The 23424-nt window shown below is 42.4% G+C and overlaps 1 protein-coding gene across 1 annotated transcript in view; it reads left to right on the plus strand.

Moving 5' to 3' along the window:
- LOC310990405 (nuclear factor 1 X-type-like) overlaps positions 1–23424 on the plus strand; it is a gene marked incomplete at its 3' end in the record, with an annotated part of 142426 nt that overhangs the window by 12062 nt on the left and 106940 nt on the right. The window lies entirely within an intron of this gene.

The following is a 23424-nucleotide window of genomic DNA, read 5'->3' on the forward strand; positions in this document are numbered from 1 at the left end:
CTTTTTATTTTCTATAATAGGCATGACTAAATAAAATCCACAATAATGCCGTCCTCATGTGAAATGACTAACTGTTTATACCACATAAGAAAATGACTTTCGTTTGTTTTTATTCTGTTCATCAGCAACAGATTTCCCTCTGGTTTGCATGCGCACGAGGAGCCGAGGAGAAACATGGAGGTGAATGTTTGGAGCTTTTTTCTTTTTTTATCACACGCAGTATAAACAGTTCACTTTTAGCACAGGTGGCCATGGAAAAGGTGACTTGTCTTTTCCTGTTGATCTGAAGCAAACCACAGAGCACTCAGGATATCATGGGGCAGGAAAACACGACTGTGAATAAGAGTGACCTCAGTCTATTTACAACTGCATTATGATATGTTGTAAACGCTTTATTACATGTTTATATTCTGCGTAGACATGATAAGTCCCTGGAGGTAAATGTTGCCTTTGATTTTATACATTAATCCATTATGTCAAATATATTTACTTGTCTCAGACAAAATCACAAAATAATAATAATTTTAATTATATAGAGAATTTATATGATGAATATTGAGTATTATTTAAGTCTATTGTTGTGGATATGCTGATTTAATCACTATTTGCTATAGCTTAAATTTGCAACAAGGAATTTAAGATGTTTACATGAATTATAAAAAGCTTTCAGACAAGATATGATGTAAGATAGGCAAATGTAATAACAAACAAAATAAAACTATAAAATCATGAATTGGTCAAGGGTCAGATTAGATAAAACTGAAAGAAAAATGAAAGTGGAGTCACAGTGCAGAGAGACACGGATAAACAGTTTTAAGTTATACTTAATAAAAGCCAGAGAGGAGAAGAAAATTCTCGAGTCAAACTCGATTTAGAAGAAAAAAGTTTTCTGGGAGTTTGGACCAGATTTTTGGAGCGAGCAGTAAACTGATTCTCCATGTGCCGTTCGGACTGTGGGGCCAGTGAGCAGACCGGCCCCTCAGTAGCTGAGAGGTTACAACAGAGCAGAAATGTAGCTGAACCATCCTCTGCTGTATAAACCAACAAAAAATCTTGTTTTGCTCATGTGGCATCTTAAATCTTCTTATTCTTGATATTGTTTATGCTTAGGATGGTATTTTGTAATTGCTCTTGAATTCATGATGTAAGATGCAGCTTATAAATTATACCGCCCGTAATTTTACTTTTACAACATGGTATATATTGATTTGCTGAACATCCCCTTGATTTTATATTTTTGTGTCTGTGGTAGTAACATGTCTGCCCAGCACTCACTGAAACGCTCTCAGACTAATTAGGACTAATTGGACCGAGAATCTGGTGTCACTCACTGAGGAGCATGTAGATGGAGAACTGACACGAAAGCTGCAGCCAACTGTCAAAACAGGTCATAAAATGTTCAGAAATAAAACGTCATAACGGCCCATAAAGTAAGTGATTCAAACCAGATTGTAGAGCAGTAGGCTATATATTTTCCTAAAATGCAAATGTAAAAGTTGTAAAATTCTCTAGATCAATTAAACATTACAAATCTTCAGTGTTTCTTTAAAATAACTGGTTCTTGCTGACAGAGGAGTTTACTGCCAACCTGTGTATCTACTTGATTGGAAGCTCATTTGACTTTACACTGTGGTGTGTTATTGAGGTGAATAAGACAAATAGGAAGTTGTTAAAAGGGAGCACATTACAGGCATTGTTTTCAGCTCTGACCTGCCGTGTTGTGTGTCCAGTTGAAGCCCTTCAGTAACCTGGCTCAGACATCTGAGCTTGGCCTGGGGCCTTGGACCACATATATCAGCACAGAGCACAGCAGATAGATATACTACATGATTGTTTCTGACCGGCAATGTGACTCTTGAAAAATGTTAGAAATATACACAAGCACTGCAAAGATGCCACACGTGCAAGATGCTCTGTGTGTGAAGCGTAAAAAGCGAGGTGTGAGTGTGTTTGATGCAGAGCTGGTGGCTCAGTAAGTCTGCACATGGCAACAGGAGCAGTTGGACTGGCAAAGCAGGAGGCACAGCTGCTTGGAGAGGCTCCGTGGCATTTCTGTGTCTGTGTCCCCTCTCCCTCCACTCACACACACACACACCAGCGCATACATACAGTATATACCCACACATACACACACCCTCTCTATCACTCATGCAGCAGCAGCATCCTGGTAACAGACTGCTCCTGATTGGTGACTCCATCCGTGTTTTTTGCCCTCACTCAGTGTGTTTTATGTAATTATATATTTATCAGCAGTCCCAGGAAGAGGATTTCTGGCGTGGCAGTGTGTGGAATGGCGTGGGAGAGGCAGAGTGACCCCGGGCTCAGGTGGCAGCTGTGTTATGACTTCTCTGCCAGGTCATGGTGGATGGTAGGATAGATGCTCCCCGTCTCTCCCTCATTCTGTATTGATCAGTCCGTCTGTCTCTTGTCTCTTGTCTCCGTCACATTCTCTGCTCTGTCTCACGCTCACTTCCAACTTCTCTCATTCTGGATGAAGTATCCCTCCGCCGCAGAGTGTGACAGTGTGTGGCATAATGTTTACATGTTGTGCACGGTGCATGTTTCCACACTGTACATGTGAGAAGACTGCGTCCACTCACTTGCTGTGCATGTGTTTGGCACCTAAGGCCACAGAAACACCAACAGAGACTGGAGTATTTTTTGTTGCAGTTTTTTATTGTAATCCTCTTGTGAAGTGACGATGGTGATGTGTTTTACATTATATTTGCACATGTGGAAGATTTCTTCAAGTTATAAGAGTAACAGTGACACTTCCCCAAAAAATGTTACTTAGTTTCTCCTCCTAAATTCTAATCACAAAATAATTTGGGTGATTGACTCCATCAAAGATATCTAGGACTTATCCCAAAGGATAAGAGCTTTTAATTAAAACCTTTTGCCACCGGAGGAAATGATTCAGAATATTATTAAGGCCATGATACACTTTTGAAGCAGCAGAGACAGGCACATTTTTTTCCCTGATCTGCGCCACTATTTTCCACCAGCAGCCCTTATCTGTGGTGCAGGTTGCCTTCAGTTTCATTCATGGTTTCAGTTCATTACAATGACTCTTTAAGATGAATGTAAAGTGTGTGACTTTCAAATGATTCATGTGAGTTTGAGGTCTGTTATCTCTGTGCTTTTGACCTTCAGCTTTTCTGTGACATAAACACTCACAGTTTGGATCAGATCAGGGAGCTAAATTATTCCAGATTTCACATATTGACAACATCAATCACACCGATCTCTTGGTAGCGGTTGCTTTATTATTTCCCCTCATGTGGCGGTTGGTGTTGATCACAGAGGTGTCTCGAGGCCTGACACAGTTTGTAAACCCGAGGGTTCCTCTCAGCGCCAGCCTGCTGCGCTCGCTGCTATGTAGGGCAGAGCTAGACCCTCTGCCTGGGTGGGAATGAGAGGGGGTGGGGGGTCGAGGATGGTGAGAGAGAGAGAGAGAGAGAGAGAGAGAGGAGGGAGTGGGGGTGGTTGTTGAGAGGGATGGCAGCCAGCACTGGGGCCCCATGCAGGGATGCAGGAGATGGAGCAGGGGAGGTGGGGGTGTGGGGGGGCTGAGGGGTGACAGGGTGCTACAGGGGGCAGAGAGAGGGGGCAGGCTGGCCATGGCTGGCAAAGGAGCATTCCCTCTGTCTGTGGACATGCAGTGTCTCAGCTCCGTGGCGCACAAAGCCTGGGGGTGTCAGGCAGGTTTCACTGGGATTATTCTTCAGAGAGTTTTAGCTTTTGGCCGTACAATTCATTCATTTATCATAATTACGCTTTTGCTTAATGCAGCAGAATCATGCCTTTTATTTGCCTCCCATTTTTCAAACCCACCACCTTCATTTGCTACTGCAGGCTTTCTCCGTCCAAACTGAAATAACTGTGATGACAGAATTTTGATCATCAATCCTGCTGATATCTCCACTTGTGACCCCTCAGGTTTTTATTGGGTCTCCTTAAGGAGGTCCAAATCCTTACGTTGGGATCCAGGGCTTTTATCATTGTACAGTATGAGCAGGAACTTCTTTTTCAAGCATTTAATTCAGGTGTGACCACCCTCTATCATCTTGCCCCCCTGCTGTCTTGTGCCCCCCCTGCTTCCCACCCTTACTGTCTCCCTCTCTCCCATCTTCTGTCAATCTGTCTCCCTCCCCGTCCCCAGACAGACCCTCCCATCAGTGCCCATTTCCCTCTGTCTGGCTCGTCCCCTTCCTTTCACCCAGATGACCCTGCCACCGCCCCGTTCCTTCTGTCTGTCTGGCTCTCCTCTACCCAGATGCCCCCCAAACCACTGCCCATTCCTTACCATCCTCTCTTATCACTATATACATCTGTCTCCCTCTTTCCCCTCTCTATCTCTTTATCTCTGTCCTCTTCTCTCTGTTTCTAACAGTGTCTTTTTTTGGTTGCTTTCTCCCTCAGTCTCTCTTATCCTCGTGCTCTCCCACTGCACAGATGCCTGGCTTGGTTTGCAACAGCTGTCTCGCCATGTGCCACTACCAAGTGTTGCCTTCGACTGCGGGGCGAGTAGGGATGGTGGTGGTTTGGGGGGTGGAGGGCGCAGAGCGGATTAGTCATGAATATTCATGTACTCTTGGATGTACTACCAAACAGAAAATGGCACCACAGAGGAGGCTCCACCCATTTTTAAAAAAGGGGGAGCAAGTGAATGTGGAGGGAGGCAGGAAAGGAAGGAGGAAACAGGGAGGAAGGATCGGGAGAGTCAGGGAAAAGTGACAGGGGAGTATGGGAAATAGAGGCAGATGGAAAGGGGTTGACCAGACTGAATGGCAGAGATTCATATAATGACCCCCCCACCCATTCAGAGGTGTGAAAGAGGTAACACAGTGAAGCCCTGTTTACATTGCATTTTTAATCCGGTAATGTTGCACCTTTATTTCACCTTCCTATTCAGTGTTAAAGGTACAAACATGGAGGAGGGGTGGATCGATGTCTGCGTGAACTGGAGAATCGGCACCCGTCCTGCGATGCCACACTGTTGTGTTACGTCACACCTCTGATTAAGAAACACTGGAATATACTGTCCAAAATAACACATGGAGGCGGCAGTGTGCCATCTTTGTTTGGCTCAGAGTAAACAAGCAAAATATCAAGGTTTTTTTAACAGCAATATATGAATATTAATTTATTTTGTGAATTTATGGATAAACAAGCGCCTTCAGCCATAGCCTACTAGCTCTGTGAGGCTCTATGAGCTAAATGCTAACGTCAGCATGCTACAATTTTAACATGCTAGGGTTTAGAGGTAGACTCATAGGCTATTTATCTATATTGCATTTACCATGTTAATGAAAGGGGTTCAGAAAGACACAACAGTAGCTTCCATGCACACTTCCACTGTATGGGTTGGCATTAGCATTGGTAAAACATATACAAAGGTACAGGAAATTGGAATAGGCTATAACTGACTGTTTAGAGATGAGGTAATTAAAGTTGCACACGACTATATGAATGACGTTTGGGCCACATATTTGAGTCTATAGAGCTGGTGCAGTGCCCAACTGATGTGTGGATGGGTCTGATGATGTGGGATTATAATTTGACTTTTACAATTTTTTCTGAAATATAATTTATTAGCATGGGATCATTATTAACTTGCTAGCTAGACTAATATAGCCTGCTATAGCTAACATACATAGGCTACTGATTGTATTTTTTGTCAGCACATTAGCTATAGCCTACAGTCAGTGTTAACTTTGTCGGCACAGCAAAATTTGCTCAGGAAAAATGCTAACTGTTAGTGAACTGGACAAAATGATGAATGATGTGCTGCCATATTTTCTTATTGACACAATAGTTTCCAAAATTACACTCATTTTGCGAAGAAGTTGCACTTGTTTCAGCTTAACAGAACAGACCGTTTGAGTGGGTCACTTACAAACAGATGATAGGCTTGGGATGAGTCATGTCGAGCTGTAATACACATCAAATCTACACAGTTTGAAAGAACAGGTGTTTTATTTCTTGCTAGGAGGGTCTTTCTTTTTATAGGCCTATTAGCAAACTCAATTTCTAAGCTAACATTAACTCATAATGCAGACTGTTGGTGGTGAAGGTAAGCAGATGAGATGCATTTAGCCACTATCCAGTCAGAAGAGATAGATTTCACATCCTTTGGAACTAGAAAATCTTTCATCATGGTGGCGCTATAGGGAAAAAATTGGTGAATTACAAAATCATTACAAACCATCCTCAGAGGGGCTCATGTGTGTAGCAAATGTAATGACAGTCCATCCAACATTTGCTGAGATATTTCCCCCAAATCCATAAATGTCAACTTTATTGTGGTGCTGGGGAAAAGGTCAGGGGATTACGAAAATAAGAATGTCTTCACTATATTCTGTGCCAATCTGATCGGTAGATGCCGAGATATTTCACAGGATGAGTAAAGGCCAAAAATGTCAACCAGATGGAGCTAGATGAAGAGTCAGGGATCACTGGAATCAGTTGTGGTTCTTCCTCTGGGGAGAATGAATGTCATGAATTTTGTGGCAGTATAGTTACTGAGATATGTGACTCCGGACCACAATGGTGGATCGACTAACCAACCAAAAGACGCACACTCCAGCACTGCCATCCCTGGAGCCACGCCACAGGCATGGCTAAACATGACAAAAGACAGGAACACAACAAAAAAAAAAGAGCAGATCTCAAAAGCAATAACTGGAAGGGGCTGTGAGGAAAGATACACAATGAGCAAAGCGAAACGGATGAGTGGTGAAGTGTGGCCATGGGGAGATTCTGTGAGTGAGTGAAGCAAAGGATGAAGAGCAGGAAAAAGAGAGGGGGAAGGAGGAGATAGCAGATAGGAGATAGACAGTTGGGGTGAGGGGCAGCAGATCTAAGCGGACCGAGGCTCTGGTGGCTCTTCCTCTCTCTTTCATGGAGAGCCAGGAAAACAGATTATAGCAGTCCTGCTCTCTCCTGCGGGGGGTGGAGGAAGAGAAGAGGGGGAGTAGGGTGGTCGACCACACTCTTCCTTCTCCCCCTCGATTCCCCTCCCCCCTCCCCCCTCAGACGATGACACTCTCTGGTGGTACCGGCTGGACCCAAACCAGAGCGAATGGAATCACTGAGCTGCACTCTGCCGGGGAGGAGTGTGTGATCCAATATATCAGGATGACAAATGGTGCAATTTGATATAGACTTTACAAAGGAGAGACGTTTTTTTCTAAGTTTGGAGCTTTGTATTGCGTCACAACCAGAGTGCTTTTGAAGGACGCTGTGTGGTTTTATGCTCAACACTCAGTCCCCTGCTTATGACCCATGTGTGTGTGTGTGTGTGTGTGTGTGTGTGTGTGTGTGTGTGTGTGTGTGTGTGTGTGTGTGTGTGTGTGACTTTCCCCGGTGCCTCTGAGAAGCTACGACTCGTTGAGGGAACAAGAGGGTTTATATGTGTCTGTCATCCTTCACTGTGTGGTTCACCAAGTGCTCACTGCACTCAGTAAACACCTTCCTCACACTCGTATCCACTTACCCAGGCAGCGCTGCATACACAAACACACACATTAGACTACAATACACAATAATGGACCCCGGCTCTCTCTTCTTTTCTCATACACACAACACACATACAAACAGTGAGTTAATCAGACCTATAAACCCTCCTTGCTGGTAGAAGATAAGCGGTGTGCTGGTAGCCCTGCCCTCCTGAGAGCAGCACTCCTCTAGCGGTGCCGTGGAGCTGCCTGATAAGGCAGGGGAGTGTGGGATACCCTGAGAGATCCAGGCAGGCACACACACACACACTCTCACACACACACTGCTCAGCATCAGTTAGCCAGATCCTCCACTGAACCAATCAGCAGTTTGCAGAGCCTAAGGCTCCTCCAATCATCCTTCTCCATCAAGTGTTGTTCATCTCACCGCTCAGCCTGCAGGTGGATGCGCTGTGTGTGTGTAGTTACTACACTACCTTACTTTACTAATGTTAGAAAATTGCACTCAGATAAAACTTGATCAGAGAGCACAGACATCTCCATCTGTTTTTTTTTTCTCTGTCTGACAACGAAATAAAATGTTGTTCTCCTGTCAGGTTCAGTGTAGCTGGGACAGAATTTACCTGCCTATAAAATCTATAGTCAAAATCCTAATCAATCATTAAAAAAAGGAAAAAAAAACTCCTTTGTTCTCTGCCCAGTAAACACTCGTATATTTGAAGTAAGTGGCTTCAAATCTAATCCTGCTTAACAGTGTTTTCCTACCTTGATGTATAAAGGGCCAACACACTTTCTCAAGGGTCTTCTGGTAATTAAGCACTGTTTCTAAACTAAACTAATTAAGCCTCAACCTGTATTTCAAAGACTCTCAGGGACCCGGTTACTTTTACAGATGAATCAGTATATCCTGTATTTCAACATCAAAAGTTATTTAAAGGAAAGGAATATGATATAGAATAATCCATTTTAATATCAAAGGCCACAGAGCTCTCTGGAAATTACAGTTAGAAAAAGTAAGTTAATAAACTACATCGTTAATCATGAACTGAAACTAATGACCTACAGTGTAAGTAGTTTTCTTAATGCTCTAGTCAGAATTAAACACTGATCCACAGCTATTATTTACTTAAATTGTACAAAATCTTGCAGCTGTTGAGTGTTTATTTATTCTTTATTATTTTAGTCTGTGTAAATGTGGCAGTCATGTAGCTCGTTCTGTCTTTTTAACAAGAACTAATTCATTGAAGGGAGTTTGTGATGGGCTGCAGGCAGCACAAAAGTCCAGTCCAAAACCTTGGCCTTTTTTTTTTTCGTCAATGCTTTTCTTCATTTTGTTTTTTTTCCTTTGGCGATGAAGCATTTGGCTTTGAAGGCAGTAATAAAATGCTGGGGCCTCCCATCAGCGCTAAAATCAAAGTGAATTTATTTCAGTGTCCTTGTAGAGCTGCACGGCCCATTAGTGAGTTTCCCTTATCTCACTGTCTTACTCCTGACGCTGCTCTGTTCACAGTCAGTCAGTGAATTAACTTAGTCTAGTAGCTTTTAGATCCTTTTTAAATTGACTATTTTAATTTTTACCCATTTTTTTTTTTTTTTTACAATATACTTTCACTGTATTTCAGAATTAAATATTGTTTTTTTTCTACATGACATTTACATGACAAACATTTTATTGTAAAACTTCAAATTTTATTTTTTAATAAACTTTTTGGACTGCCTATTAAAAGTGATGCATTTTATTAAGTGTATTAAGTAAAAGATTACATTGTAGACAAGCAATGTATTATTAATAATATTCTAATATTCTAGAGTCCATTTTGTTTCTTATGGTTTTTTAAATGTAGATACTATTTACTTACTGATAATACTTTAAAGCTATGACATAAAATTACAGGTAAATAATAAATGCAGGACTTTTACTGTATTTATAATGTGGTGATGCAACTTCTATTGATCATCTGTATGTTTTACCTTGATTTTCATCCTCTGAATTATCATTATCAAAGTCTTATAATATTAAGGGCATGCCGTTTTATTTCCAGATTTCAGGTCATGGTAATCTAACACCACTTGATTTAAAGTTGCTGCTATTTTTTATATCTTTTTTTATTGCTGTGACTAACGGAGGGGTTTTAAGATGAGCTGACAGCATGCTTTCCTTCACATCCTAATTTACTTGCTCCTGTGAACCGACCAGTCTGTCTTCACCGGTCATTCCCATGTTGACACTGAGTCTATCTGTATGTTATAGTGTCTCAGGATGTCGGTGAATCAGTACAGACCACCGTGGCACCTCTTGGAAGTTGGCGCAGGTCAAATACGTCTTAATTCAAACCAAAAGAAACGAGAAAATGGCCCTGAGTCGGGCCGGTTCCACTGGCCGTGCCAAGGTCAGCATTCCTGCTCAGGCCGTTGCCTAGTGGAACTTTTGTTTCACAGTTTGTGTAAACCTCCAGGGAGAGACGGTATAGGAGCGGGAGAGGACACACACCAAGGAGAGGAGTTTGAAAAAGAGCGCAAGCTGCTGTTAGGACGAGTATTAGAGAGTGGGTCAGATGTTAAGGTAGAGATAGTGGACACGCGACTTTATTGACCTGTTAATTAATCCCAGAGTGATCTGAGTTGATGAAGTGTCCTGATATCTGGTTTCGAGTCGACCTCTAAAAGGTGATTATTTATCTGACTGAGCAAAGATTGTGTACGGTGCTGAGTTGTCAGTGTGTTATAGTGGAGGTGAGCGGCTGTGGAGGTCTTGGCCTGGGGTCAGTGTGGTGCGACTGACACGTGGATCTTCATGCAGCACTGCGACTGGCTGCTCAGACAAAGATCACTCATCTGGAGTTAAAACAACATCAGCATCAGTGATCATGGTCTTCGGTCTAAACTGCTTCAACATTCACTTTTTGATCCGCGTTTCTATAACGCTGAGTTTTTTTTTCCAGCTTTAATAAAGGCGCATTACACATTTATGAGCTTTTAATGGTTAAGAAGCAAATTAATAAGAGGTGTTCAGGTCCACCACAGGCCGTGGGGAAGTTCAATACTACACTAAAGCCACTATGTTTGGGCTAAGGTCACATCAGGTCAGGACAAAAATAAACTAATTAGCCTAAGCATTTAAACTTGTGTCTGTCACGCCCTCGTTTTAACTTTGATCCTACGTTTCCAGCCTCGGGCTTTAACCATGAGTTGCGCGGCAGTTCGCAGCCTGAATGATTCAGCAGAGCAGACGGACTGAATGTTAAAGACACAACATGATGTTGACACTGGACTAGACAAATACTACCACCATATAGATGAAACGCACTGTAGCAGAGGACTGTGCTCACACAGGCCTCACGTCCATGGTGAGGACGCAGCTTCAGCTGGAGGCCGCTCACTTGAAAAGGCCACACACACACACACACACACACACACACACACACACACACACACACACACACACACACACACACACACACACACACACACACGTTAAAACGAAGCACCTGAATAATTAATCAGAAATATATCTGTGCATTTCTCCTCTGTCTCTTTATTATTATTGTTGTTATTGTTATTGTAATTATTATTATTATATCAATTATTTAACATTAGCCTATTTTTATGATACAAATGAAAGAATTGGGAGCTATACTAATAATTTGTGGTGTGTGTGTGTGTGTGTGTGTGTGTGTGTGTGTGTGTGTGTGTGTGTGTGTGTCGCTGCTTAACAAACTATAAATGAGGTTATAGAAACTGCACTTATTAAATGTTCTAAATAAAAAGAGAGGAGCTATATTAGTCAATGGAAAGACAGTAGCTCTGACATATTTAATCACACATTAATTCACAATGTTTTTCAAATGAAAACGGGTCAGGTGCACCTGCTGAATAAAGATAATTAACTGATATAGCAAAAAAAAAAAGTACAATAGAAAACTTGAAGAAAAAAAAAGTTTGTTTTGCCATTGAAAAAAATCTAAGGCCATTAAAATGCCACTTTTCTCTCTGTTCTCAATCAATATATTGTCCCAGATTTCACAATATTACTATTGGAATTGGATCTATTTTTTATTCTAAAGTAAAAATAAATATAGATGTTCTTATTTTGAAGGTGCATCTTTATAATCTGTTAGTCTTTATGCAAGGAATCAGAATAATCTTCCCAGCCAGTGATGTTGAAGAAAACTGAGGCTCCACTGGAATAAATCCTGCCTCAACATTTGGAAACTAAAGCTGCTGCTCCGCCTGTTTCTGTGTGTGAGGACAAACTCTGAGTCCATCAGCTTTTTATTTATTTGTTTGTGAAGTGATGAACTTGAAACCAGAGCTCACTAAACTGAAGGCAGGTGGGATCCATTTTGACTGCAGCTCATCATTTTGTTTTCGTGACGTCTGCAGTTGCGCACTTCCGTAAAAAAATGCTGCGCTTTCCATAAAAGGTCAAAACATTACTTTAGTAATTTATTCATGAACAGACCGGTCTCTGTCTTAAAAGGAGGGTCATAATTGGATATTTATGGTGAATAAACATTGCGTTCATACTCCAGCCAGTGGAGCACCTGCTCTGTGTGACCTGTCTGCACAAACTTTAGTCTGATTATTCATGACAAGATAAACACGGAGGACAAAACGGACATGCTTTTATATAGTTTGAGCTGCAGTGCAGTAGTCAGCAGTGACTGCTGAGCACACAAATCTTTAAAATAAGGCAAGACATATAAATCACTGTATAAACCTCTGACCTTATTCCAAACACAGACATGACATTATATATGTCTGTCCAATCATTTTTAATTTATGAGAATTAAATCAGCACTGCAGCAGCTTGTACCCACAGGCTCACTTGAACCTTTTCTTTACCTTTATGTCTTTCTCTGAGGATCCATGCGAAGCATTCATAAGTGTGATCTCATTATAATGTGTTTTAATAGGGGGGACTTTTATTCATTTATTTTAATGTAATTCCTGCAGAAATATAAAACTATATTTATATCAGGTTTTGTTTAGACTGTGTGTTTTTCAGCAGGTGGAGGTCATATTTCACTCAGGGCCACGTGCACGTCTCCTCTACATTTAGACTGGATTTTAAACTTTTCACAACGACGCTCACTGTCCCAGTGTAACTCCGTTATTAGAGTTTCTCCTAACCTGCCTCCCCCTCCGCTCCCTAACCTCCGCTCTCCTCCCGCCCTCTCCGTCGGCCCCGAGCTGCCCCTACACTGTTGCCGGTGAGAGCTATTAATCCCCTGCGTCCATGGTTTACTCTGAGCCCGTATTTAATTCCTCTAAACCCCCAGCTGCCGCCCTGGTTACTCACTGAACACGACAGACTGTGAACCGCTCTGGTTATTAATAATTCACCAGCCCTCCGCTCCGCTTCTCCGGCCGCGGCCACAGGACACCGCGCGTCCTCAGTGGTGCGTGTGTGCGTGCAGAAGCCTTTCTGCTGTTTGAATTTAGCAGCGTTTGTTTACCGCTTGATCTCGGCTGCTCCGCGTCTCTCACACTGAGACTTGCATTTCACCTCCTTGTCATCGTGTCCATAGAGCTACTACACTGTAGAGCCGCGGCTGCCAGTGGCCACCAAGTCCCGCTCCACTCTCACCAACTCTGATGTCTCTCGTGTTGCGACACCCGCGCTGCCACATGGTGAGTTGTGTTTCAGACGCCGCTGCCGCTCTCTCAGACACTTTCCCCGGACACTGAGGAACAGGTGAAGGAGCACCGAGGAGGAACTCCACTTTCCCCCCCTTCTTCTTCTCTCTCTTATCAGCGAAGCCGGAGCATGCACAGGGGGAGAGCGCGCTGCAGGAGCAACAGCTGATCTGGGGAGCGCGTAAGCAGAGAGTGCAGGCTACTTACTGTCGGTGCACAGCCAGACTCCTGCGCTGTCGCTCGGGCTCAGACGGTGACTGTGTCGGTGGCGCAGAGCGAAGAGACTCGGTGGACATTACGGACTGGAGAGAGAGAGAGAGAGACAGACAGAGAGAGGGAGAGACAGAGAGAGAGAGAGGAGCAGCACGCGCTGACAGACAGCAGAGCTCAGACCACTTTCATGGAAATATCACGAGCTCACCGCGAACATTAACACTTTGCACGAAGAAGTCGGGAAGCCGGCGAATTGGATTACAGTGCGCTGTCCTCCTTTTGCCTTGACTGAGAAGAGTTGACTACAAATTACAGAAAAAAATGTTTACCGGGCATCAGGCCGTGTATTAGGGCTCTTTTGCTTCCGGTACAAGGCCCAGCTGAACAAGACACCGAGCAGTTTTCTCTCTCCCACACACTTTTTTTTTTTTTTTTTTGGAAGCCGAACTTTTGAGAGTGGAAAATGGGTCTTTGAGAGTGTTGGCACTTTTCCCTACACCACAATGGTACGTGCTATGTAAACCAATAATTTTCCCATTTATGCAGTCAGCTTTCAGATTCATTGTAGTTGTTCATAGATTTAATGATACACAGAGAGAACTTTAAAGTCAAGTTTAGTGGGCTGACTTTACCCACTTCATAACTCTTGTGTGTGTTAGTTATTTACTTGTAGCTAATGGGTAACAATCACTAAAGAGTTTGCCAAGTCCCTCCACCTACCTGTGTGTTTACTGTCTCAGCTACACTCATTATGGTATTATGGTTATTTTTTAAAGAAGGGGGTTTGCCTTGCTGAAATTATAAGTGTACATTTAAAACGCTGTTGCTTTTAGGAAAACATAAAACTTTCATAATGTGGTGCCAAAATTTCTTTCCAACCTCCTGGCCAAATCAGTATCAGCCCTCTCAGTTCACCACCGGATGCCCACTGCCTTCTGCCGTTTTATCCACATGGAGCACATGCCTCCTCTCATTGCAGCGGTCTGTGATTTGAGGCTGTCAGTGGACTATTTATAGCCACATATGTATAAGATGGGCGCTATTGATAACGGTGTAAGTAGCTAATAAAGAGGCGCCGTTGAGAGAGTCCCCCAGAAGCCCAATCTGCGCCTAAAGGCAAAGTTTAACATAGTTTGGAAACTTGGCTTTAAGACGGTGGAACTTCTTGTTCCATTCAATTATGTGCCTATTTGTTTTGTGCGTAATTACGCACAGCGGTTTGGACCGGTTACTTCATTATGCAGGTGATTTGTTCTTGCAATTCAGGGAAATCCTGTGACATCACAGGGTGCGAGTTAGTGACACTTAACCTGGGTCAGTCTAAGCTTCCTTTCAGGAAGCATCCACATCTGAGATTTTATTCTTGGTTTCATTAGGCCTATAAGTTCAATTGGCTCTTCTGAGAAAATCTGTCATTGTTTTCCGTTTTATCGTCGTTCACCCTGAACAGGATATTTGTTTTAACTGGCAAATGTATCCCCTGTGAGGATGTGAAGACATGCGTTTGAATGCTGCGCTTGAAGGTCTCAAAAATTAGTAATAAAAAATCTGTACAGAGTTGTGATATATAGCTTACACATCCTTGACCTTTAGATAAATTCTTTTCTTGGCATGAAATGAGTCAAGTCAGGCATAGTTAGGGGAACCTCCCACATACAACCTTGAAGCTGCTTAGACTCCAGGAAGGGAACTTATTTACACATGAATATGGAAGATTATTAGTATGAATAATTATTTGTTTACGAGCTTCCTCACTGACATGGCAGCTGCCCAAAAAGCTCATCAGTAAAAATGATACAGAATTCAGGACAGGCCTCACTTGGGATTATCTTGACTTGTTATTCTCCTACTTATAGCAACAACTCACCTCTTTTTTTTCTTCTTTTTTTTTTAAGAAAAGACTATATTGTGAATTTGTGCCAAACGTCTCAGTTGCATGTTAGTCAGAATACACTGGAGGCATCTGTCAGTCAGTGTCAGGACTCAGTTAGCTTCTCCCTCCTGAGGCTGATGCTCCATCCCAGAAACACAAACACCAGTCTTCTGTCGAGATGATCTATATCTGTGGTTCTGCAGGTTATTGATCCCCCCACCCCACCCCCCTTCCAAATATGTTTAAAAGCAAAAAAGAAAAACCTGACCCTTCATCATGAAACTGTAAACATGACAAATTATAATTTGTAAATTAGACCTTTATATAATAAGCAATCCTCCTCTATGGTCAGCATATGTGTCCTGTGCACTACTAGTAATCATGCAGGGCTGTGTATATAGCTGTGGTAATTGTATCCCACAGTGTTTGTGTGTCTCTGTGTGTTTCTGTGTGTGTATGTGTGTGTGCAGCCTGCCACATGATGATCAGACAAGCGGTTTTCCAGTCTTGTGTGATCTCCCTCTTGGCTGTTGCTGCCAGTGATGTCATCCCTCACTGTATACAGAATATTATGCTATTATGTTTGTCCTGGCCTTGACATTTCCCTGGAAAAATAAATAAGGCTTCAAGCAGGCTATGATAGCTCATGTGGTGTGTAAGCTTTTGCCGTAGTTTAAAGATGGAAACTCTGATATACAGTCAAACAGCGTAAATATTAGGATAGTGAGCTCAGATAGGGTTTGGCAGGTTGATTGGTTTTTAAGCTGTAACTGTTGTAGCCTGGTTGAGCGAAGAGGACTGATCGAGAGGTGCGGCCATGCGACCGGACCGGCGTCTTTGTTGCACAGGAAGAATCAAAAGTTTCAGACGTAGTGTCACTGTTGACAGTTGAAGAGTTGTGGGCCCGAAAAAAGTTTGGGGCCAGACAAATGGTAGAGACACAGAAAAGAAAAAAGTTATAGGGCCATGAGAGTGATTTAGTATCCACTTCCATAAAGCTGGAGGACTCACGAGAGACAGATTTAAGAAAAGAAAAAAAAGAAAAAAGGAAGAATCAAAATCGAAGCAGCAGATGCTGACATATCCTGACTTTCAGTTCCTCGTCTCCAAAAAACACTGGATACTACTTTTCCCACAATTCAATTCATTAGCATCTTTCGTTCAACCCTTCATGTCTGTTCAATGCTCTCATCTTTTTCAGCTCCGTTCCCACAGTTAATAAAGCAGGTTTTGTTTTCGGACGTTGCTCCCGATGACATCTCTGTGATAGCATAAGGATCTATTTTCTCAGGCGTTTAGAAAGATGTTATACGACTGCAGTACCCTGAAGAGTATTAATATAAAACACACCTGAAAAACAAGAGACAGGCTGAAGGATTTGAGAATCACAGGCTAACAGAGACGTAGAGAAGAGAGCTCCAAACTCCTTTTGTTTTTTAATTCGGGTCAGTCCTATTTAGCCCTGCGTTGTCAGCACTCACTCTACTTTTTCATGCCTTTCAGTTAACACAGAGGAAGCTGTTCCTAACAGCAGTGCCTCTTCTCGTGGAGCCTGAAAGGATGGAAGAGTCAGTTTGATTCAGAGGAGCTGCAGAGCTCCATGTGCAGGTGAAGGCTGCAGGGTCACCGTGTGTATTCACCGTCAGTGACTGCTGAAACTCAGTTTGCTGATACAGTTTAAGAGTTTTCTGTAAACAAGTGAGACTATCTTAAACCGAAGCAGACCACTCTGGAGTGAGGATAATTTGAGGTGAGAGCTCAGCTCAGAGCAGATTAGTTTGCTTTGGAAACTACAGATCGCTTCACACAAACCCTGACACGTTTCTTTCATTTCTTTTGGATATTTTATTTTTTTGCAGTGCACGGCGAAGTCTCGCTTTGTCTCATCCGGCTCAGGCTAAGGAGACTCCTAACTCCTCCATCTCATTTCTGCCCCTGCCTCAATTACTTTATCAACACTTAACCCTCGCATTAATTGGTTTCACAAAACACCCCAGACTGCACACCAGCTGTGTAGCCGAGTAATTTGAATCTACTTAATTTGGGAAGGTGTTGCTATCTTCTGCCTTTCTGAGTTTAATTTGGAAAAAAGGAAAAAAAAAATTCACAACAACAATACATGTATTTTCTCTCTTCACTCTCCTCTTTAGGGTCTTAATGAGGAATTAGAGCCAATAGCATTATTCATTAAACAGAGCTTGCCAGCTATTTATCACTGTAACAATATTAGCATATTTGTTTAAAATTTCAACACTTTTTTTAGCATTCGTAACCAGGTTTAGCATTTTTAATAATCTGGCATCCAATGCATCGTACCAAATTGAATGCTGAAAAAGAACCAGTGGCAAGCCCCAGAAACATATAAAAATCCTTCACACACACAGACACACACACGTGTACACACACTGCTCTAATTACTGCCTCCCCCGCTCCCTGTCTCTTATTCCTCACCTCCTGAGATGCAGGTGTAAAATATCACATTTTTCCAGCATTTCTCCCTGAGGTGGCACTGGCTTGGACTCACACTACGTAAATTTCCCCTTTCATATTCCCTCGCACATTTTTTTCTACAAACAAGTTCCCCCTCCCCTCCCCTCCCCTCCCTCTCTTTGATGTGCTTGCCACATCTGCACAGGTTTGTTAGCTTGTTACCAGGTGAAGAATGAGGATACAATTAAGGCTGAATGAAGTGGGACTGGGTAGGATGTCGGCGATGTTTCGCAGTGGAGAAGAAAAAAGTCTCCCCCCAATGCTCCAGAAAAACTGTTGAGCTCGCAGAGGAAAGATCAGAAGGTTGTTTAACAGTTGTTCAATTGCGAGGGTACCTGCATGTCTCTCGTGGATTGTTGTGTATCCAGAGGCCCTGGGTGGTTTTTTGTGCTGCCTGAGCGTGACCAAGAAAACAAGGAAGAGGAGGGATGGTGGGGCAGCTATATAGTATATAATATATATATATATATATATATATCTGCTCAGAGCTTCGGCAACCAGTCTCTGCATTTGCAGAACAACTCTGTCTGTCTCGTAACATTTCATTATTAACTCATAGAGTGGTGAATGTGCAGGTCACAACTTGTCCACCAGAGCGTTGTGGAGTTGTTGGATTGTGTATTTGATGAGTTTGATGAGGGAAACCAAGAAATCCCATGAGCCTCCGTAGCGTAGCTCTGAGCAGCTCGCGGCTCTGCTCCGCCGATCTAAAAATAGCTTGCACCGACAATTAAAGGTAACAAATCTACTCCTGAAACTATAGGGATTATGCCAATGGGCCAATTTGCCAAAATGATGAACTATCCCTTTAAGATGAGAGTAGTCATCCTGGAATACATCAACTAGATGGTTCAACAATGCACAGTGCCTGGATAATAACTTTAGCATTAAACATTATGGGTAATGTTATTCTGAGATTGACTAGGTTAGTGTCAACACTTCTAATGCTGCATCAACACTACTGTGTTGTAGTTTGAGATTCATCTCACTGCTACATTTATGTCCAGTTCTCTCAAGTTTTTAAAACTCCTAAAATAATTCTGCTGGTCCTGTTCTGTTTTGAAGACTCCAGGTTGTGTTGTTGTCTGGACGAGCACAAGCAGACACCATGAGAAAACAATGATTCAGACGCCCTCAGTCACTCCCTGGGTCTTGACTAACAATGGTGAAAGCAATGTAGATAATGAAATACAAGTGTTACCGACCTTGTTGTCTTTGTTCGCAGCTGTTGTTCAGTTAAATTCTGCATTTTTATGCTAATAACCTTCTTTGCTGTTCCTCATTCATCGTATTTTCTGTGATGAACCAACTGCAGAGTGGATACTCTGCTTCCTATACAAAGTGGTATGTGAGTAGTGATGTGAAATGAGTTTGCGGGTGTGACAATATGGATGGTGATTATTCCTGATCCGGAGCTAAAATAGTCACCTGGTCGTCATGTTTTGTTTTAAAATGTCGTAGCGGTGTGGATGAGGTCTAAATCTCACTAATTAACACAGAAATGTGAAAAGGACAAGCTGTGGTTTCAGCAGAGTTAATACAAGGTTGAACTATTTCAGCACCCAGGCTCCAATTATGGACGCCAGTCCTTGGATATCTTATTGTGACAATTAGATTTCCAGGATTTTCCTGCCATTTTAGAGGGTTAACAAGTAAAATACACTGAGACTACATCCTCATTAACACATTTAGGCCTAGCAGGATTTTACTGCTCAGCACATCAGCTACTAACAAAGACAACAAGGTCGGTAACACTTGTTTTTCATTACTAAGGTTCATGCTAAGCCTCTTTTGCGACCTTGGGTGTATTCATTCATATATAAAGCATCATTCAGACAAACAATTGACATTAAATCAGGGCCTTCTTAGCCAGCAGCAGTTTCCATTTCTAACATATGAATAAAAAACGAATTAAAATCACCTTTCAACATCAGTTTTGCTTCTGACCACCGTACACCTGTGAAGCCACCGTCTCCTTTGGCCTTTCTCCTTAACTCCTGGGGGAGCGGTGGGGTCTGGCTCTGTTTTTAGCTGCTATGTTCATCAGCTTTAGCTTGGAGCTAACTTTGCCTGTCTGCTGTGGGCACATGGCTTACAGCAGGGTCAGCCTTTGTTGCCATGAGAGCAGTGAGAGAAAATTGAAGCACTAAAGTTGGCCGTCTGAAGGACCAAAACAACGAGACACTGTGAAGCCTAAAAGAGTTGAGATGTCAGATAATAAATTCTCTAAGGGTTCATCATTATAGGACTGACCCTCTTCACTACATTTGACACATTGTTATTCTTGTTAATGTTATTCCCTAACACTGCATCACAATGTATTGATCATGCTAACGTTTCCAATGTGCTGGAGACTCTTCTCACACCTGCACCTGAGTCATGTGGATGTGCAAACATCCTCACCAGGAAGACAGCCCAATGTTATTATGAAAAGATGTTTAAATAATAATAATATTATTGAAAAAAGGTTCATATTTTCCCCTCCTAGGATTGTGTTGGAATGACTATTTGATTTAATCACTGAGAAACAGAAACTGATGGGACTACTTCATACTCAGGGACAGATATTTAATCTCAGCTCAGCTGATTAGCAAAGCAACTATAATCAAATTTCCCAAATAATTTTAATAATTTTAAGAATAACTTTGGGGATTCTTGGTTTTGGGTGTAAACTCATTGCAGTTTTTTCCACTACTGAGGCAATGTGTATCTGTGTCGAAGCATATCCTCTCTAAAGGTGCTTATTTTATGCCCCTACAGGTTCAGATTGTTATTATTAGTGTCTTGCAACATTATACCGATTTCCTACAGAGAAATAAAGAATGACTTTTTTTTTTTGCTTAACCAGAAACAACTGTTTAGTTGTTTTATTCAAGGCCACCAGACTCAAAAAGACAAAAAGAATAATTTGACCCTGCAGAGCACAGGAGGTGCTGGTTACTGCCGCAGCCTCTGTTGGTTAATATGTTTGTGTGACTTTAAGTGATGGTAGTAAAAGTACACGTACACACAGTAACACAAACAAACTGACTGGTCGAAGGTGCAGCAGACCAGCAAACCTCTGTTATTGGAGGCAGAGTTATTGTTTTTGTCAGCGGAGTCTGGTGGCTTTGAATGGAGTGATAGTACCACGGCCGTTTCTGGTTAAACAAGGAACTTAATCTTTTACTAAAAGCTCTGTTGGAATCCCATCCGTAATGTTTTTGGAACACTGCAAAGACCTTTGTCCATATCAGCTGTTTACACCTAGGTATAGGGACGAAAATCTGTTTTATCCTTTAACACGTCATACGTACATAATAAACTCTTTTCTACTGTCGTTTCAAAGTCAACTTCTCCTTCAATGAGATCTGACAGTCAACATCCCCTGACGCTAAATTATTTCTAGAGCTTATTTTTGAGTGTTAATTACACGAGGCTCTGCAACTCTTTTAGCTCTGGGCAGGGCATATGGATTGGGCATATGTTACATGTATATATACATATAGAAAAACAGACAAATATATATAATTGATACCATGCTCTATAAAAACTGACAGAGAGGAGGGGAAAAGGGGCCAGAGCTGCAGGGAGCGACATCAAACAATCAGCCTCAAACTAATGATGCCCGTCTCTGAGGGTAGGAGTTAAAGATGAAGACGGAGAGATGCTGACCCGTGTTTTTATCCTCTCATTTATTCAGCGCTCCGATACCGATCTCCACTGTCTGTCAAATCAATGTTCAAGCTAAATAAATGACTTCAACCTGTCAGAGAGAGGTAACTAGACGTGTGTGTGTGTGTGTGTGTGTGTGTGTGTGTGTGTGTGTGTGTGTGTGTGTGTGTGTGTGTGTGTGTGTGTGTGTGTGTGTGTGTGTGTGTGTCTGTGCCCGGTCCTGTGTTAGTCTGTGATTAGCATCAGGGTAAAATATATCCTTCAGCTGGACCAGGCAGTTTAAGAGCTTATCAGAAAGCCCAGGGAGCTTGACAAGGGCACCATTTAGTGGGACAAATGGTTTCAAATGGTTTTCCTCCAGTGTTTCCCCACATATTAACGATGACAGGCCAGAGGTTGGATGCTGAGGCTGAATGCCACGGGTAGTGTTTTCTTAGTCACTTGGATGACTTGAATTCTAACTTTGTTTAAACAAGCGAATGCCTCATGTGGGCCCCCTGCTAAATTTATTGTGAGCAAGAGTGGCTCTGCTCAACAAAAAACCAATGTTAATCTTATGTTAATCAGCCCGCCTGCGAGACCTTTTGCCACAGACATTGAGTGAAATCACACGCGGAGATGCCCTTCCTGTGTTACAGTAAAAGGGAAAGGGAAAAGACTCGAGCTGTAACCTCTCATTCTGAAGGATATGAATAGCCTGTGTCTCCAGCCGCAGCTCGGTTAGCCCCGAGTCTGGGACTTATTATAGTGCTGTGTGTTTATGCATGTGTCTGCGCATGTATTTGTTCAAGTGCAATCCCGTGTCACCGTGTGCACGTGTGTATTTTTGCACATATGTAAATGCTTAAGTGACTTAATGTCTGTTTAAAATTGTTTACCCTATGCACCAGTTTAAATAGTATAACTTTACATTCTGTTTCTGGCTACGAGCAATGTTTGTTCCATTTTTTGGGTCCGCGTTTGTTCTGCTTAAGGTATGTTCAAAGATCAAGACATAAGTTCTGGAAAACAGGATTATTTCCTGTCTTCTTCTTCATCATCCAGCAAATAAACTTAGGTCTCCTGGATCCATTGTGAATGAAACTTCCTTCCCCCTTAACTCACAAAGTTGTTTTCATTAATTTAGCAATTTTTAACCCTCATCTAACAGGTTTAGTTGATTCCCAAAACAGACATTCAAATTTAGCCTGGCAAAAACCAATTTGTACGAGTCTGGACTGAAAAGTAACAGCCACAGGCTAGCTAACCAGGCAGAACTGCCATCCCAGATCCAGATCCTCAGTCTGTGGTTCCCTCCCATCCATGTTGTCTGGCCTGGCTGCCTCAATTGACAGCAGAACTGCAATAGATGCTCATTCAGAGCCCAAGTCTCTGCTGGCGCGTCCCGCAGCATACAAATGAACCGCGCTGAATAGAAACAAACAAACAGAATAAATACTTTCACTGCATCTATCAGTGAATGCAACATATAGGGACCTGTTAGCGCGGCCAAGAGCACTGTGATTGGCCCGTATGCCGGGCAGACGTATGGCCTGTGTATGTGCGGGTCTGCGGCCAATATGTGCATGTGTAGTACGTGACAGTGCGTATGTGAAAGATTTGTGCTGAATCAGTGCACGCTGACAGAAAAGTGACCATGCAGGTGAAATAGCAGGGACAGGAAATGCCATTGTGTTGTGAGTATTGTGTGGTGCGGGTACGGCAGCTAAACACATTGCTCCCCCCATTCAAGTGGTGGTGACTGGCAGGGCCTGCACAGCATATGGTCTCAGGCATGCAGCACACCATCAACTGTGTGTGTGTATGAGTGACTGAGCGTGCGTATGTGTGTGTGTGTGTGTGTGTGTGTGTGTGTGTGTGTGTGTGTGTGTGTGTGTGTGTGTGTGTGTGTGTGGAATATAAAGACATAAAAGTGTTCCTCCAGTAGTTATCTGGTGGTGGTGGGACTTGAACTTGGCTATGAACAGAAAAATCAAAAATCAAATACATCAAGATCAGGAATCATCTGATATGAACAATATGCTCTTACAGCTCTGATGTGTTTTTAACTCCCTGAAGCTGAAAACAGTGTCAACTAATGAATGAATGACTGTT

This window comes from Trachurus trachurus, assembly GCF_905171665.1.
Source record: "Trachurus trachurus genome assembly, chromosome: 8".
NCBI classification, from domain to species: domain Eukaryota; kingdom Metazoa; phylum Chordata; class Actinopteri; order Carangiformes; family Carangidae; genus Trachurus; species Trachurus trachurus.